At 41.4% G+C, this 17451-nt stretch overlaps 1 pseudogene; it reads right to left on the bottom strand.

Moving 5' to 3' along the window:
- Positions 1-6450: 6450 nt before the first annotated feature.
- Positions 6451-7310, bottom strand: LOC110583836 (annotated as a pseudogene).
- Positions 7311-17451: the final 10141 nt, after the last annotated feature.

The raw sequence follows: 17451 nt of genomic DNA, 5'->3' as shown, positions 1-17451 counted from the left end.
GTCAGGATGAGCTGAATTCTGCTAAATAATTTTAAGTAAGCTAAGTGAATTATACTTGTGACACTTAGAGTCATTTATGTGGTAGGTGGAACATACTCATATTAAAATATTTAGATATTTTACTTCTATAGATGTCACTTTAATAAAATAATCAATTTAATTTTACTTGTGGTTTATCTAGTTAGTAAGAATTTTAATTAACAGACTTTATCAGGATACATTTACTGCTCTTTTAAGAGCTCTTCCCATAGGTGATATAATGCTATAGCATGACAATGAAGATCAGTAGCCTGAGATGATAGTATTTTTTTCTTTGTCTTTGACTTGCACGGGGCCTCCCCTCTTTTTGGATCCAGGCATTTTTTTCTAGGTCTTGGCTCCATCTGTATACTTGCTTTCCTGTGACTCCAAATCATTGTAAATGGTGCCTTGAGCATAGCACCTGCACTTAAAGGCTGCCTAGCACTCTGAGTAAGGCTTGCTGATTATCTTCCTGTTCCACCCACCCCAAAAGGCAGAAAATCAATGAAGTCAGTAATGTTCTAGTTTGTAATTTTAAGGATCAGTTATATAGAAATATATTTGTGATGGGAGCAAGTAGATTATTCCACAATATGTATAATCATTGTAGGATCCATTTAAGAATTAGGAAATACCCCAAAGTAGAATTTGTGTAATGTCTAGTCTTTTTTTTGTTTTTTTTTTTTGGTGAATATTTGCAAGCTGTCAACACTAAATTTACACATTAGAGATGATTAATCTGAAAGATCACAGAGACCATGTTATTCCTGACCATGATAGGACTCCTGCTGTGGTTTGCAACAAGTGATATAACCTCTGTCTAAGTTTTATTTGTAAAATACAATGCTGATATTTAACCTACCTCAAAACTTGTTGAGGATCTGTGAAATACTGAGTAAGTGCCCAAAATAAAATACTGTTGATTGTCTTTTTATTGAAAGTAAGTTTCCTCATTAAACCAACCTGCCTTCTGTAAAGTCACAGTGCTTAAAATCTCAGGATTTTCCATTAGGGAAAGACCTGTCAATAAGAATTTTTAGGTGTAATTGCTCAGCCTCCATTATTGGTGCTTGGGTTACAGAGGTTTTTAATTTTTCTATTTTTTGTTCTGCCTCAAGTCTCAGTTTATTGAAGACATACTTGCAGACTGTTCCACCATTGCTTGAATGAAGATGTTGACTAGATGAGTTTAATTCCCCATTTCTCTAATTTGAGAGTTGTGGTTTGAAAAATGGCTAATTTTAATTGTCTTATTTATTGTAAATGAATGGTGGAGTCAACTGAAGTTCAGGGTAACAAATATTTCATGAAAATTGGCTAAAGTCTGAAATGAATTACCTGTTTCATGTCCAGTTGCTCCCACTTTGGTAGTGCATTTTGAGAAACATTTCATTTTTGAACGCTACATCTGACTAAAACAATTATAGTTCTTGGCATGTTGAGATAGTAAGAACTGTTAGATTGTTTTGATGAACTGGCGGCAGCATGTTTGCAGTCTGTTTACAAGTTATTCAGTCCTCACGTGCTGCTGACCAAAAAATAAGTCTTAACTATTCATCAAGGCAGGCCGGGTGAGGCCTCTCTCTACTTGTTCTCGAAAAGTTGGAATTAGTTGCTCTTTTTACTTGATGTAACAAAACCATACCTCTGAATATTTATTGGTACTTCTTACTAAATCAGTCATGTATTCTTTCTCAATCCAAATTAGTGACGTTTTATCAAAGCTGAAATATAATCTCTACTTAAATTGTGCTGTAAATGTGATGTTCGGTGATCCGGGGCAGATAGCCTATAGGAAGAGCACACCTGAGTGGCAACTAAAGTAAGTTTCTCTGGTGGCCTTTTCACACTCCCCAACATTCAAACACATTTCTTGTACTTTTCCTTTTCCTTTTTCACCTCATTTTATTTCACCCCCCCCATCCTTACTTCTTAAGCCTCCAGATGGCATTCATTAAATGGTGTTTAGGGCTGATGAATTACCAACCTTGAATATCCTTCCCAATATGCCACATTTAGGACACGTTTTTAATTTTCTAAAACACTATCCTAATCTGGATGACTAATTTGAGCCACTGTCCCAACTCTGCAACTCAGCATGCACTGCCAGTCTCCCCCCTCCCCCATATCCTTTCTCCCCCTGACTCCCCACCACACTTCATAAAACTACGATCAAAGAAATCTGTAGGATTGTTAATCTAAGGATTTAAAAACACCAATTTTAATACTGTTTTGCTAGTTTGGCCTTTAAAGTAGGTAGACTTAATGGGTTTTATTCTGCAAATTGCTGGTGGTCATGAAACCATTCATGTATGTTTGTATTATGTTGTTATCAACCAAATAGCGTTTGGAAAAAACACCTAATTTCTTTAATAAGCCCTCAGTTACCGCATCTCTCATTTGTGATGCAATAGGACACTTTGCCTGTATTTAAAAGGGCCAAGAGAATGCCTTTTTTGTTGAACATGTCTATAGAGTTGGCAGTTAATGCTGAAATTTGTCAAATAGCCCTTCCAAAATTACACTTGTGAAAATACAAAAAAAAAAAAATAAATTGATCTACTTAATTTCTATTCATTTTATTTGCAGTTTTTGTCTTATTTAAATGTTACATTTTTCAGAATATTTTCTGAAGTTGATAACTTTAGATTTCAGTTACTACTATATGCAAAAAGAGTTTTCTGTTAGTCTTTTTTGTTTCAATTTAAATAATGTATGATAATGAGATCCTAGCTATCTTCTGTTTGTAAAGGCTTTGTGATTAAGGTAACTTTAAGTGTTTGCATATTTTGAGTCTTCGTCTCATGTATAAAGCACTCTAGTACCATATGTCAGAAATGGTTGAGACAAGCTTACATTCTGATAAATTACATAATATTTAATGCAAGGTAGAAGGTGTTACATTCCTTAGAAGAGGTAGAAATAAAGTTCCGGGAAGTCTAGAGGAATGAGTTGTTCAATTTAGGGGATAAATGGGATGAGTGGTAGAGGACAGACTTTTGAGAGGTGGGTTGCTGCAGGCATGGGTAGGAGGCAAGGGAGATAGAAGAGCATTTTAGTAGAGGGATTGTTATTTTCAAATAGGCAAGGACTTGGAAAAATATAGACCGATAAAGGAAGTTTGGTTGGAGAACGTAGCCTGTGAAGGAAGGAATTCTTGATTTTTCTCCTTAACCTTGCCCTTTCTTCCAGCCTTCAATTCAGTAAATGATACCGCCATGCATTTACCCACTCAGGTACTCAAACCAACCTTGGAGTCATACTTGATTCCTTAAAGGCGGTGACCAACAGCCACCAAAATATACTGAATTTGTTGATCTCTCTCCATTGCTGGCCCCATACCCCAAGCTGCTAATATTTCTTAGCTGGACACTTGGCTGTGGTTCCTAACACATCACTTTCCACTCCTGTTATGTTGTGCTCCCATCCATCCCCCTGCTTCATCCTGCTTCCATTTTTAACTTATAAGCACTTAAAAATGTTCCAACCTTATTTCTGCCTGTATTCGATATATTTCTTTTCCATTAGACATTTCCCCTGATTCATGGCTTGGTTGACAGTAACTCATTCTAATCTTGGCTCAACTTTTAACTTCCTTAGAGGGAGATCTAATTCATTATTGTATCCCTAGCATATACATACACTCAAATGCTTACTGAATGAATAAAATGAAATGGAATGTTGGGTTGGACGTGTAATTGGTAAATCAGATTAAGGATATGGATGCAGGGAAAATACGGTCTCAGCTGTGCCTAGCCTTTCCTTCATTGAGGTTGGTCTTTATACTTTATTCTCTGAATGAGAAAGTGTTAGAGAACCTCGCTGTCATAAACCTCACATCACTGAAATTGGTATACCTGATTTTCCATAGCGAGGATGGATTAGGTGTTCACTGCTTTGCTCTTGCTTGTGATCATAACCTTGCAAGCATTCTCCATGTGATATCCAAGGCTCTTTACTGCCTTATTACCAATAATAGGCTGATTAGTGTATTGTAGACTCTTGTTACTGTAAACTCACATAAAAGCTAATGTTTCTAATGAAATATCTTTGTCTACAGATGTAAAAATGACCCTTGAACAATGCAGGGGTTAAGGTGCCTGACCCCCTGCATAGTAGAAAATCCACAAATAAACTTTTGACTCCAAAATATAACTACTAATTAACTACATTTTTTTTTTTTAAGATTTATTTATGGGATGCCTGGGTGGCTCATTCGGTTAAGCATCTGCCTTCGGGTCCGGTCATGATCCCGGGATCCAGGGATCGAACCCCACATCAGGCTCCTTGCTCAGCGGGGAGTCTGATCTCCCTCTGCCTGCAGCTGCCACTGCTCTCCCTGCTTGTGTGTTCTCTCTCTTTCTTTCTGACAAATCTTAAAAACAAAAACAACAAAAAAACGTGTTCAAGGGTAAGGGTTACTGCAGAAATGATCACTGTAGAGCAGCCATATTTTAATTCAAGGATAAAGATCAAAAGCAGACACCAGTGGACAGCTTTCTGCCAGGCTGTGTTAAGTTATAGGTACACAAGGGGCACCTGGGTGGCTGAGTCAGCTAAGCATCTGACTTCGGCTCGGGTCGTGACCTCAGGGTCCTGGGATGGAACCCCCCACTGCCACCCCATCAGGCTCTGCACTGGGCATAGAGCCTGCTTGAGATTCTCTCTATCCCCTGCCCCAACCCCCACTCTCCCACTCTCTCTCAAATAAGTAAAATCTAAAAAAAACACAAACCTTTCATGTTTTCAGTTAATTCTCAACCACTTTAATATCAATATTATGAGAAGCCTCAATTACTATGAATGTACTTGCTAAAAAAAGACTAAAAAGTAATAGCTTTTTTTTTTTTTTAATTGGCAATTACTATGTCTGTTTTGTAAAACATCTATGTTTGTTATGTATGTAAGTTAGGTCTGTGGCTCAAGTGTTTGCCAGTTGGGGTAATTTAAGATGGTCATATATAGTAGTATTCCTGCCAAGTTTATTTTCTCATAGGTTTATATGTAAACTTTATTTTTTTTTAAAGAGTTTTTATTTATTTGAGATAGCGAGAGAGAAAGTGCACACGTGCGGAGGGGAGGGGCAAAGGGAAAGGGAGAAGCAGGCTTCCTGCTGAGTAGGGAGCCTGATGCGGGACTTGATCCCAGGACCCTGGGATCATGACCTGAGTCAAAGGCAGACATTTAACTGACTGAGCCACCCAGGTGCCCTTATGTGCAAACTTTAAAGAACTATTCATTGTACTTGTTTCATGTCTTGTAACTTCTCTATATTTTGTTACAATATTGCCAGCTGATTGCAGTAATTTACATTCGCATGGACGATCTGATCTATAAGTGTCAGAAGCAAAGAGGAAAAAGTTTTAATAAAAGGAAGATAAAAGTGTGGAGTATAGCGAGCAGTGAGAAGAGTGGGACATGAGGAAAGGCCGGTAGATAATGGAAATTTGTATCCCTGGTCACTTAACAACAGTTTCAGTAGAGAAGGTATGTATCCACATGGGGCTGAGGAACAGAAGAGCAATGATAAACAACTAAAGATGAGTTAGTGGTAAGGGTGTGGTTCTTTTGAGAGATTGTGAGGCACATGAAGTTAACGGTTTTTGGATTTGCTTTTAAATGTAGGAAAGATTTGAGTTTGCTCACAGGCAAAACAAAAAGTAGAGAAGAAAAATCAAAGATATAGAGGAGGCAAAAAGGCAAGAACTAGGATGGAAAACATGGCTGAAGACATCAGCCTTGGCATGTCTCAGTCAGAGGATGAATGACTCAAGTTCAGGTGGGGAAAGGGACACTAGAGGAGAGGGCTCACCAAATGACCTTAGTCCCATTCATGAGAGGTGGTGAGGTCTTTTTTTCTGGGGGGTATGAGAGAAGAGGATGGAAGTTTGAGACCTAGAAGGGTCTTTACACTTCATAAAAGCATGTATGTACAGGGCGCCTGGGTGGCTCAGTTGGTTGGGTGACTTGCCTTTGGCTCAGGTCATGATCCTGGAGTCCCAGGATCGAGTCCTGCATCGGGCTCCCTGCTCAGCGGGGAGTCTGCTTCTCCCTCTGACCCTCCCCCCTCTCATATGCTCTCTCTCTCATTCTCTCTCTCAAATAAATAAAATCTTAAAAAAAAAAAAGCATGTATGTACATTAATACAGATCTACAAAGGATCTAGAAATTTAAAAGTGGTTTCATTGGGATCATTGCTTAAATTTGTAACTTCTTTAAGAGAACCAAATAGAGCAAATGCTATCAAGCAGGGCATCAATCATAGGATAAAAATATGGAAAAGAATGATAGAAGCAAAACTTGGTTCTAAATTGTTATTAGATTTCTCTTTCTGTTCCTTTTTTAAAAAAATTAAATTTATTTTTATTATTTTATTTTTAAATTTTTATTTATTTTTTAGTTCATGTCTTTTATTAACCTATATACAATTATTTGTCTTCTGGTTTATTGAAGCAATAGGTCGGACAACATTTGCCACAGTAATGTCCGTCAAAGTGACTAGCCATAAAAACTCCAGCACCACATTCATCTGAAGGGCACTCCCGACGAAGGCAACTGATTTTGCCATTCTCATCCACCTTATAGTATTTCAGGACAGCCAGTTTAACCTTCTTTCTCTTATGCTTACCTTCTTAGGAGTGGCATAAGACTTCTTCCTTTTCGGGGTGCCTGGATGGCTCAGATGGTTAAGTGTCTGCCTTTGGCTCATGTCATGATCCCAGGGTCCTGGGATCGAGCCCCATATCGGGCTCCTGGCTCAGCAGGGAGCCTGCTTCTGTCTTTCCCCCTGCTCTCTCTCTCTGTATCTCTTTCCCAAATGAATAAATAAAATCTTTAAAAAAAAAAAAGACTTCTTCCTTTTCTTAGCACCACCACGAAGTCTCAACACAAGATGAAGGGTGGACCCCCTTTTTTTTTATGTTATGTTAATCACCATACATTACATCATTAGTTTTTGATGTAGTGTTCCATAATTCATAGTTTGCGTATAACACCCAGTGCTCCATGCAATACGTGCCCTCCTTAATACCCATCACCAGGCTAACCCATCCCCCCACCCCCCTGCCCTCTAAAACCCTCAGTTTGTTTCTTGGAGTAAGAGTGGACCCCTTTTGAATGTTATATATAGTCAGATAAAGTACGTCCATTTCCAGTTGTTTGCCAGCAAAGATCAGGAGGAATTCCCTCCTTATCCTGAATCTTCGCCTTTACAATTTCTTTTGTATCTGAGGGTTCAAACTTGATAGCGATGGTCTTCCCCAGTAAGGGTTTTCACGAAAATCTGCATCTTGGTGGCAGTTCCACCTGAGGTGGAGGAAAAGGAAGAGGGTCAGACCTGGGGACACGGGAGAGGGTGTCAGGTAGGCCGCTGGCCAGAGAGAGGCCCAAGAGCACACACTCCAGTTTGTTTAAAATTAAAGTTATACTTGTATGTGATTCTGAAGTCAAGTAGTATAGAAAGGACATCATGAAAATCTAAGAATCACAATATGCTCTACCAGCAAGTTTAGCTCCCCAGAGGGAGAACTATTTGAAACACTCAGATTTCTGTTTTTTCTGGCAGTTTCCTCCATACCCCTCAATAGTATATTTATATCACTTTCTTGATTTCTTAATTTTAGACATAAATTAATGGTTTTAAAGACTGATGAGGATTTAGTTTACGCTTCCCACCCTCCTTCGAGGATTATAATATCACTACTCTTGATTCCTTTATAGGCTTCCTTTACAATGTCTAGTAATATTTTTTCAGCTTTCTTTCTTTTTAAGATTTATTTATTTGACACAGAGAGCAGCGGGGAGCAGAAGAAGCAGGCTCCCCGCCAAGCAGGGAGCCTGATGTGGGACTGAATCCCAGGACCCTGGGATAATGACCTGAGCCGAAGACAGACTCTTACCCAACTGAGCCACCCAGGCACCCTGACCTTTATTTCTTATATTGGCTGTCAGCAGTAATTCTTGTCTCTCTGGTGGGGAAGATGACAATATTAATGCCCCATCTTTCCTTTTGACTCTCCCTCCACCCTCCATCTTTTGTCATCTGTGTTCTTAAGAGTTACATTGTCAAAGTTGATTACATTTACATTCTATTTTATAACTATTATTAATAGTTAGCTTTATCAGTTGATACAGTTCAATGCAGATCACATTTCCTTACATAGTATTTTGTTTTTCTTGGTGGTTTTTTTTTTTAAAGATTTTATTTATTTATGTAACAAAGAGAGACACAGCGAGAGAGAGAAACAAGCAGGGGGAGTGGGAGAGGGAGAAGCAGGCTCCCCACCGAGCAGGGAGCCCAATGGGGGGCTTGATCCCAGGACCCTGGGACCATGACCTGAGCTGAAGGCAGATGCTTAACGACTGAGCCATCCAGGTGTTGGGTGTAACACCCAATTTATTGGTGTTTTTAATTATTTTTCCCCCTGTCCTTTTGGCCACTATCACAACCACAATTATTTTACTGTCCTTCGTCATATCAAGTATTCTCTAAGTCTTCCTTTTGCTCCGGGAAATACTTCTTTGCTTCAGTCTGAACTTGTTGCTTTCTTATCCTTATACACAGCTGTCATCTGCTCTCCTGAACCGTATCCATTATATTCTAGATTCTATATATGGCAACCATTGCTTTTTGCCTTTGTCTTGGGTCAGATTCCCTAGAAGAAATGGAAGTTTTTTATTTTTAAAAAATTTTGTGGATAGTATATGCATCATAAATATCTTTATCCAGTCTGTCGCTTATCTTATCTTAGTTGGTGATATCTGTTGATACACTCCTAGCTGTATTTCAAAACTTAATTCAAACATACCTTTGTGAAAACTGAATGCTCACCTCCCCCACATCATGTTAATTGTTCTGTCCTCTGAGACACAATATCCATTTCCACATAACACTGTTTTAGCACTTAATCATAGTGCATTCTAATTGCCTTCATTCAGTTCTTCTCCTTTCCACAAAAAGTATCTAATGTTTGTTCTAGCATTATTTAGCCCAGCCTTAGTTAAGTGCCCAATAAATATTTTCTGAAAGAAATTATGCCCTTGAATTTTAACCATTCCCATTAACTGCTGCTATTCCAATATATGCTGGTCAGAGTTCTCAATCACAAATTCTTAACTGTCTCCTTTAAGCAGAAAAGGGATTTATCAAAAAATATCTGATCACTTACGAAATTGTTGGAAAGGCTAGAGAAAGTCTTGATGTAAATCTTGCAGAAACTCCAGAAACATGCTACAGCAATGACCTGATAGGCCACATGCCCCGCTGCTTTCACCACCAAACACTAAAAGTCAGGAGTCTAACCTGGATGTAACCACTGTTGTCTCCAGAACTGGGCCACTTCTGCCGCTACCTTCATTGGCAAGTGGAAGTTCTGGGCAGAGCCTATTTCCTCACATTTGCTCCCTCCCACATCCTAAGTCTTGTGCAGATCGATCTGATCTTGTAGACAGGTCATAGGACTATATCTGAGCTGCAAGAGAGAGAGAGGTGTTCTGGTTTTTCTTTTTCTTTTTTTTTTTTTAAGGTTTTATTTATTTATTTGACAGAGACACAGCGAGAGAGGGAACACAAGCAGGGGGAGTGGGGGAGGGAGAAGCAGGCTTCGCGCTGAGCAGGGAGCTCGATGTGGGGCTCGATCCCAGGACCCTGGGATCATGACCTGAGCCAAAGGCAGACGCTTAACGACTGAGCCACCCAGGCGCCCCTGTTCTGGTTTTTCTATCAGGAGGCAAGACTCCTGTAGAAATTTCCACAAAATACAGTAAAGATGACAGGCAAACAACTGGGACAGACGCCATTATACCTTCCTAGATGCCTCTTCAGTACAACACTGGCTGGTTGTCTACCTTTGTGTGTGAAAACTTCAGGAAATTCAGTTTTCCCGTACTCATTTTGATTTGACATGCCTCACATGGAAAGAGCCTTAAACTGTACAGCCAGGTGCTATAGCCAAATAAGTCAGTATATTTCTGCAGTTCTGATCTTTGAGCTATTCACCCTTTCTGACTGATCCCTATTTTCATTTTGCTACCCTTCCAGAATGCTCTTTCAGAAGTCACTCAATTCTTGATTGCGCTTCCATTGAACCCTACAACACGACAGGCCCAGGCAGTCCGAGGCAGGGAGTGAATATGTGGGGGGAGAGAAGACTGAAAATTTAATTAATGATCTCTTAAAATCGTATAGCACAGTCCAGTTTCCAGTACACTTTCTCATTGATCTCATTTGAATCCTTCAATAATACACATAAAAGGTGCTGATTAAAAGAAGACAGGCTCAGATTCCTCACTATTGAAGAGTTTATGGATAAGCTAGGGGAGGAGGCCAGAATGACTTATGTAATAACAGTTTAGAGTTGGAGAGATCAGTATGAATTCATATTCAGCTTAATAAACATAGGTGGCAACATACAGAAATGAGTCTGGATAGGTCTACATACACGGGTCAGTATACACCAGGTCCTTGCTCTGTGGCTGACAGGTCCTAGAAGCAACAATACCCCAGTAACAATGAGGCCCAGACATTAGTTTCTAATACCTATTCTCCAATGAAAGGAACCAGAGTTTCTCAGAAAAATGGCTAATTCTGGGACTGGAGAGGAAATATATATAAGATGAGTCGGTAGCATCTTGTAGTGCTAGGAAGTAAGGAAGTGCTTTGAAAAACAAAGCAAAAAAAACCCCACACACAATTACGGAGGTGTGTGTCAAAGGGACACAGGAACCAACTGAAAGAGCTCCCAGTGGCCAAAGCTTGAACAATTTGAGCAACAAAGTTGAATAGTATTAGATTATAACCCAGAGTATAAGGTAAGTATCCATGAATCCATACTGATATAAATGATTGAATGAATAAGTCGGGAAGATGAGACAAATTGCCCATGCAAAAGAATTCCAAATTTATGTAAGTACTCTGACCTCAAGAAGATGATGCATAACTCTCCATTCCTGAAGTGTGGGCTCTGTAGAGTGACTTCATTCAAGAGTATGGAAAGGGGTCTGTGTGTTAGTTTGCTAGGGCGGCCATAACAAAGTACCACAGACTCCATGGCCCAAAGAACAGACGTTTATTTTTTTCACAGTTCTGGAGGCTAGAAGTCCAAGATCAAAGTATTGGTGAGTGTGGTTTCTTCTGAGGCCGCTCTCTTTGGCTTGCAGTGTGTCTCTCCCTGTGTCTTCACATGGTCTCTCTGCACATGTTTGTGCTCTAATCTCCTCTTCTAAAGACACCAGTCATTGGATTAAGGCCCAACTGACCACATTTTAACTTAATTACCTCTTTAAAGACACTCTTAAGATACAGTTACATCTGAGTTACTGAGGGTTAGAGCTCAGCATAAGAATTTTGAGGAGATACAGTTCAGCCTGTAATAGGGAAAAGAGTAACTTTACAATGGAAACACATGGCAAGCACTACCTGAGCCAGATGATCCAGGTCAATAACAACGGTGATGTCATGTTGATAGTATGGCCCTTGATCTCACATGATGAAAATGGCACTTTACCTCATAAAAAACCCCAGTCTAATCAAGACAAATACCAACTGAGGGATATTCTACAAAGTGTTTGACCTGCACTACTCAAAATTGTCATCAAAAACAAGAAAAGAGAAGAACTGTCAGCCAAGAAGATCCAAATGAGATGATTAAATGAAATACAGGATCCTCGAACAGAAAAGGAAATGAGGTAAAAACTAAGGAAATCTGAATAAAGTATGCACTTTAGTTAATGATGATATGTCAGCATTAGTTCATTAGTTACAACAAATATACTATACTATACTAAAAGGGTTGCAGGGTGTCTTAACCTGTTCAAGCTACTATAACAAAATACCATAGATTGGATGGCTTATCAACAACAGAAATTTCTCACAATTCTGGAGGCCGAGAAGCCCAAAATCAAGGTGCTGGCACATTTGGTGTCTGGTGAGAGCCCACTTCCTCACAGATGTCTGTCTTCTCACTCTATCTTCACATGGTAGAAGGGGTGAGGGATCTCTCTGGGGTCTCTTTCATAAGGGCACTAATGCCATTCATGAGGGCTCCACCCTCATGACCTAATCACCTTCCAAAGGCCCCACCTCTAATAGCATCAGTTTGGGGGTTAGGATTTCAATATATGAATTAGGCAAGAGTGGGGGAGTGGGGCTGGGACGGGAGGGTGGCAGAGGCATAAATATTCAGTCCACTGACCAAGGTATATGTGAATGCTGTATTATCTTTGCAATTTTTTCTATAAGTCTAAAACTTCTAAAATTTTAAAAGTTTATTCAAAACAAAACAAAACAAAAGAAGGCTCACATGGGCTCAGTAGCTTAGTCCTGTTAAGAACTAGGGCTAGAATCAAGGTCATTTGAATCTAAGTCATTTTCGTTACTGAGGACCTTCCACCAACTACCACATGGAAGTTCTAACTGTCTGGTTGTTGAAGGTACAGGATGAGAGTGGCTAGTAAGTACTTAAACTCAAGTAATTCAGGAAGATCAGGGCAATATAAAGCAGGTGAGTGCTATGGATATGGGCAGAAAGCATTTCATGATCCAGAACATCAACTGATGGGGGAATCAGATACCAAACAACCAGGAATAGAGATGCAGAGACTGGTCAAATAGCTGGTGGTTAGGACACAGGCAGAAGACTGGGAACAAAGGGCCAGAGATCACACAGATATTTTAGGACACACAAGATTAGAATCTAGAATTAGAGTAATAGGTACTGGGAATAAAAATAATTGTACCTTTTGAGTTAAGGACTATACTTTTAATCCTTGCCCTAGGAGGCTTAAAGTGTGGCTAGACCTAAACTCACAGGTGGGAGGGAGCTAGGTAAACTGGCAGTCTTTTAGGTCAGTCTTACTCTATCCTATTTTTTTTTTTAAGATTGATTTATTTATTTGAGAGAGAGAAGCAGGGATGGGCAGTGGGAGAGGGAGAGAGAAGCTCAGCACAGAGCCCAATGTGGACCTCGACCTCACAACCGTGAGATCATGACCTGAGCCCAAACCAAGAGTCAGTTGCTTACTGGACTGAGCCACCCCAGGAGCCCCAGTCTTACTCTGTTCTTAACTTCGCGTTTTCTGCTTTATAGCATCGTTCCCTCATGCTGTTCCTTTATATATCCTTTGATAATAAATGGCCTCCCATATATAATGTTATTTAGATCTTTCAGTGAACTATTTACGGTTCTTCCCCACCCACTCAAATGTTAATCTCGCCCAGTGTCTAATCCTCTGAAATACTAACTATTAGGGTATGTAAATGCCAACTAATTAACCAGGAACAGTGCTTTGCCTCTGCCTCTAGAATTGGGCTAATCTTACAGAATTAGAATTACTAATGACCATGCAGCATGGACTGTCCCTTCCCCTACTCCTGCAGCTACTCGTTGCAGTGAGCTCTCCCAGGTCAAGGACCATATTTCATTCATTTCTATCTTTATTATCTTAAGTGCTGACACAAAATAGGCCCTCCAGAAAGTTATTTTTCCAATTTGAATAAAGCAAGGACCACCCTACTAAAATTGCTGACATTCTCTCTTCCCTGTTTAGTTTTTCTCCATTGCCCACAGTTAATGGGTTGAATTGTGTCCCCCCTCTTCATCCCCAAAAGATGCTTAAGTCCCTCCTACCCCCAGTACCTGTGAATGAAACCTTAACTGGAAATAAAGTCTTTGTAGATGATCATGTTAGGATGAGGTCATTGCGGTGGACCCTAGTCCAGCATGATTGTATCCTTATAAAAAGGTGAAATGTAGACACAGACACACATGCACACAGGGAGAATGCCATGGGAAGATGAAGTCTGAGACTGGAGCGGGCAGCAGAATCCAATGAATGCCAAAGATTGTTAGCAAACAACTAGGATGCAGGAGAGAGACCTGGAATAGAGCCTCCCTCCCAGCTTCGAGAAGGAACCAACACTGCAACACTTTGATCTGAGACCGCTAGCCTCCAGACATACAGCCCATTACAGTTTAAAGTCATAGTGTGTGGTACCTTATTACGGCAGCCCCAGCAAATGAATACTTGCCATCTTTACCTTCTACCTTTGTAATTGTCTCCCTGGTTAGAATGTAAGCTCCATGAGGTCAGAGATTTTATTTGTGTTGTGCATTCATAAATCCTCAGCATGCAGAACAGTTTCTGGCACATGGTAGCTCTCAATATTTGTTGCAAAAAGTAATACTCAGAAATGTTTTGGAGGAGAGGGATTTTTCACATTAATTTGGGCATTATTTTTATTTGAAGACGAACTACATGAAAATTTTCCCAATTATAAAGTGACAATTGAGAACTTTATTGACTTAAAATATGCAATGACATTTGGCTACTCTTTGGGAGGGGGGAATCCTAAATCCTGGAAAGCTGTAATTATTGCTGGTTTCCATACTTCACTAATGACAAAGTGCTTGGGACTGTGAATATACGTGGTTAAGGTAAGGGAGGCCAGCCATCAGGGTTCCTTGTTGCTTTTTTTTTTTGGCTTTTAAGTCTATTCTTTTTCTGAATGAGGTAAAGTCACGTCAAGGGTAGAGACTCCTTCTCCTCTTCCTCATACCCACTACCTTTCTCCTACTGTGGCCCCCAAAATTTGAGTGGTTGAATGCATGTGTTCAGGAATTAGAAGACAATAATTCTAGTTTCTTTTTCTACCTGTCCAAAAAAAAAAAAAAAAAGACTCATATCTATAAGACCCTTTTTTTAGTTTCTTAGTTTTTTAGTTTTTTGTCCATATAGGGGAAGAAAAAGTTTTCCTCAACCCTCTTAAGATCCCTGGCTGGGTCTGAAAATTAAACTGATAAAAGATAGATTAAAAGGAGAAGCAACATATATATTTATATTATTTTATGTGACACAAGAGTATTCATAATGAAATGAAGACCCAAAGAAATGACAAAACCTGCTTGCTTTTGCATTGGGTCAAACAAAGAGAGGCAATTGTGGAAAAGTGACTAAACTATGTGGGCAGGCGAAGGGAAGATAAGAATTATTTTAACAAAGGTCTGCTGGTGCAGAATTCTCTTGCTCTCAACTTCTCCTTGATGATAAGAATGTTACTTTCCTTCTGGTATAGGGAGGACATCTTTCATAACGGAATTTCATTTCCTGCTTTTAAGAAAGTCAGAGTGTTTTTTTTCTTGTATTTTCTGTTTTTCACATCCTCCAAACTCTATGCCAAAGCAGCATACCCTGGGGTGTATGCCCTGAACTACTCCATCAGCATTTCCCAACAGTCCTGAGAGGTAAGAATTATCCAAGGGTGAGAAAGCAGTGGTTACCACCTTACACAAGGCATGAAGAAATTATAAGGGGTAGAATTCAAGCCTCCTAAATCTCAATCCAGTGTCCTTTTTGTACTGGTCATAGCGGCACATTTTCCCTTTTTATGTCTGGACAAAGAAAGGGTGGGACCCCAAAACATGAAAGAGATGTGATTTTAGAATTGGAGGGAACAGAGAGAATTCTGTGGGTCTTTGGACTCTGTAGCCAATACCTATGGCATCTGTGAGGGGATTGTGGGCAGTGAGCAAGGGAAGGACAGGCTTGAATTCCAGGGAATGAGGACTGGTCCCAAGTGCCCCCACCCCCCATGGCAATGGTCTTCCTTCACATACACAACCAAGGGGCCAGCCTTGAGACGTGGTCTTGATAGAAACCACCCCAGATTGCCAGGACGGGCACATAAAAGTTTAAAGAAATAAGAGGCTAGGATGAAAAAAATATGGAGATTAGTCGACCAGGAGTGAAAGTGTGGTGAGTGCAGAGCAGGTAGAAGGTGAAGACCGTATGGGGCCAAGGGTAGAAAGACCACATTCTTTTTTTTTTTTTTAAAGATTTTATTTATTTATTTGAGAGAGAGAGAATGAGAGAGAGCAAGCACATGAGAGGGGGGAGGGTCAGAGGGAGAAGCAGACTCCCCGCCGAACAGGGAGCCCGATGCGGGACTCGATCCCGGGACTCCAGGATCATGACCTGAACTGAAGGCAGTCGCTTAACCAACTGAGCCACCCAGGCGCCCGAAAGACCACATTCTTGTGCTTGATGTGCAAGGGTAAGGGTGAGCAGATTGAATGCCACTTTTTTAAAATAAAGATTTTATTTATTTATTTGACAGAGAGAGACACAGCGAGAGAGGGAACACAAGCAGGGGGAGTGGGAGAGGGAGAAGCAGGTTCCCCTGTGAGCAGGGAGCCAGGCGGGGGGCTCCATCCCAGGACTCTGGGATCATGACCCGAGCCGAAGGCAGACGCTTAATGACTGAGCCACCCAGGCGCCCCTTGAATGCTACTCTTGAGACTCCTTTGACCTTTTCTTTTTTTAAGATTTTATTTATTTATTAGAGAGCATGAGCAGGGGGGACAGGTATGAGGGGGAGGGAGAAGCAGACTCCCCATTGAGCAGGGAGCCCACCGCTTGGCTGGATCCCAGAACCCTGGGATCATGACCTGAGTGGAAGGCAGATGCTTAATGGACTGAGCCACCCAGGCGCCCCATCCTTTGACCTTTTGATACAGAATTCATTTGCAGTATGGACTTTCCACAAAAGCCCCCTGCAATTTTCAGGTGGCATCTGGATAGCTTCTGTGGGCACCATGGAATCGATAATCACTAGGGGGAACAGGAGGAGGAAGAGGACTGGGGCAGAAGGGTAGTGGTATACCTTTGCAAACACTTAGGCCTAGGAGAGGTAGGCGCCTGGGCTGCCTCCTGGGGGCATTTTGTTTCAAGAAACGATACCCAGGCAGATGCCCAGGTGTTTAGGGTGACCTTGGTGATCCTCTATCTCAGATTACTGGTTCTCACTGCCTGGCTCCCAGACCACTGCTCCTAACAGGATTCTTCTGGAGTTCTAGGTTGTTCTACTGACTTCGAAGAAGCCTCCTCCCAAATCCTTTCCCTAGAAATGCTTGGAAGGATAGGAAAATCAGCTGGAGACTCCCAGTCCTTTACCTGGACACACGCAGTGACACCAGCAATCGCCGTGGCTGGGCCTTTCTGCACGGTCCAGGGCTCGCTTGGGGGAGAGGGGCGTCCGGGGTGTGAGGCGCCCCCAGGCAGGTGTGCCACGGAAGAGGGGTCGGGGGCGGGCTTCTGGGCATCGGCGGCGCGGGAGGACGCGGCGGCCGCGCAGGCTGGCAGGCCGATGATGCTCGGGGTCGACGGCCGAGGGGAGGCAGCCTGAGCCGGAGAGAGCCCGGAGCAGCCGCGGTGGTAGCGCCGGAGCGCAGCCTCCTCCCGCTCCCACAATGCACAGGGCGGCGGCGGCGGCGGCAGCAGCAGCAGCAGCATCACCGGCCGCCGAAGGGGCTGCGGCGGCGACCCCGGCTACCCCGGGCACGCGGAGCGCTCGCGCCTGCTCGCGGCGAGCCCGGGAGTGATGCCCTGACACCATTTTTTTTTTTTTTTTTTTTTTTTTTTTTTTTTTTTTTTTT

This window comes from Neomonachus schauinslandi, chromosome 9 (assembly GCF_002201575.2).
Source record: "Neomonachus schauinslandi chromosome 9, ASM220157v2, whole genome shotgun sequence".
NCBI lineage: Eukaryota > Metazoa > Chordata > Mammalia > Carnivora > Phocidae > Neomonachus > Neomonachus schauinslandi.
The sequence above is the reverse complement of the archived record's forward strand: the minus strand, read 5'-3'. Positions and strand labels throughout refer to the sequence as shown.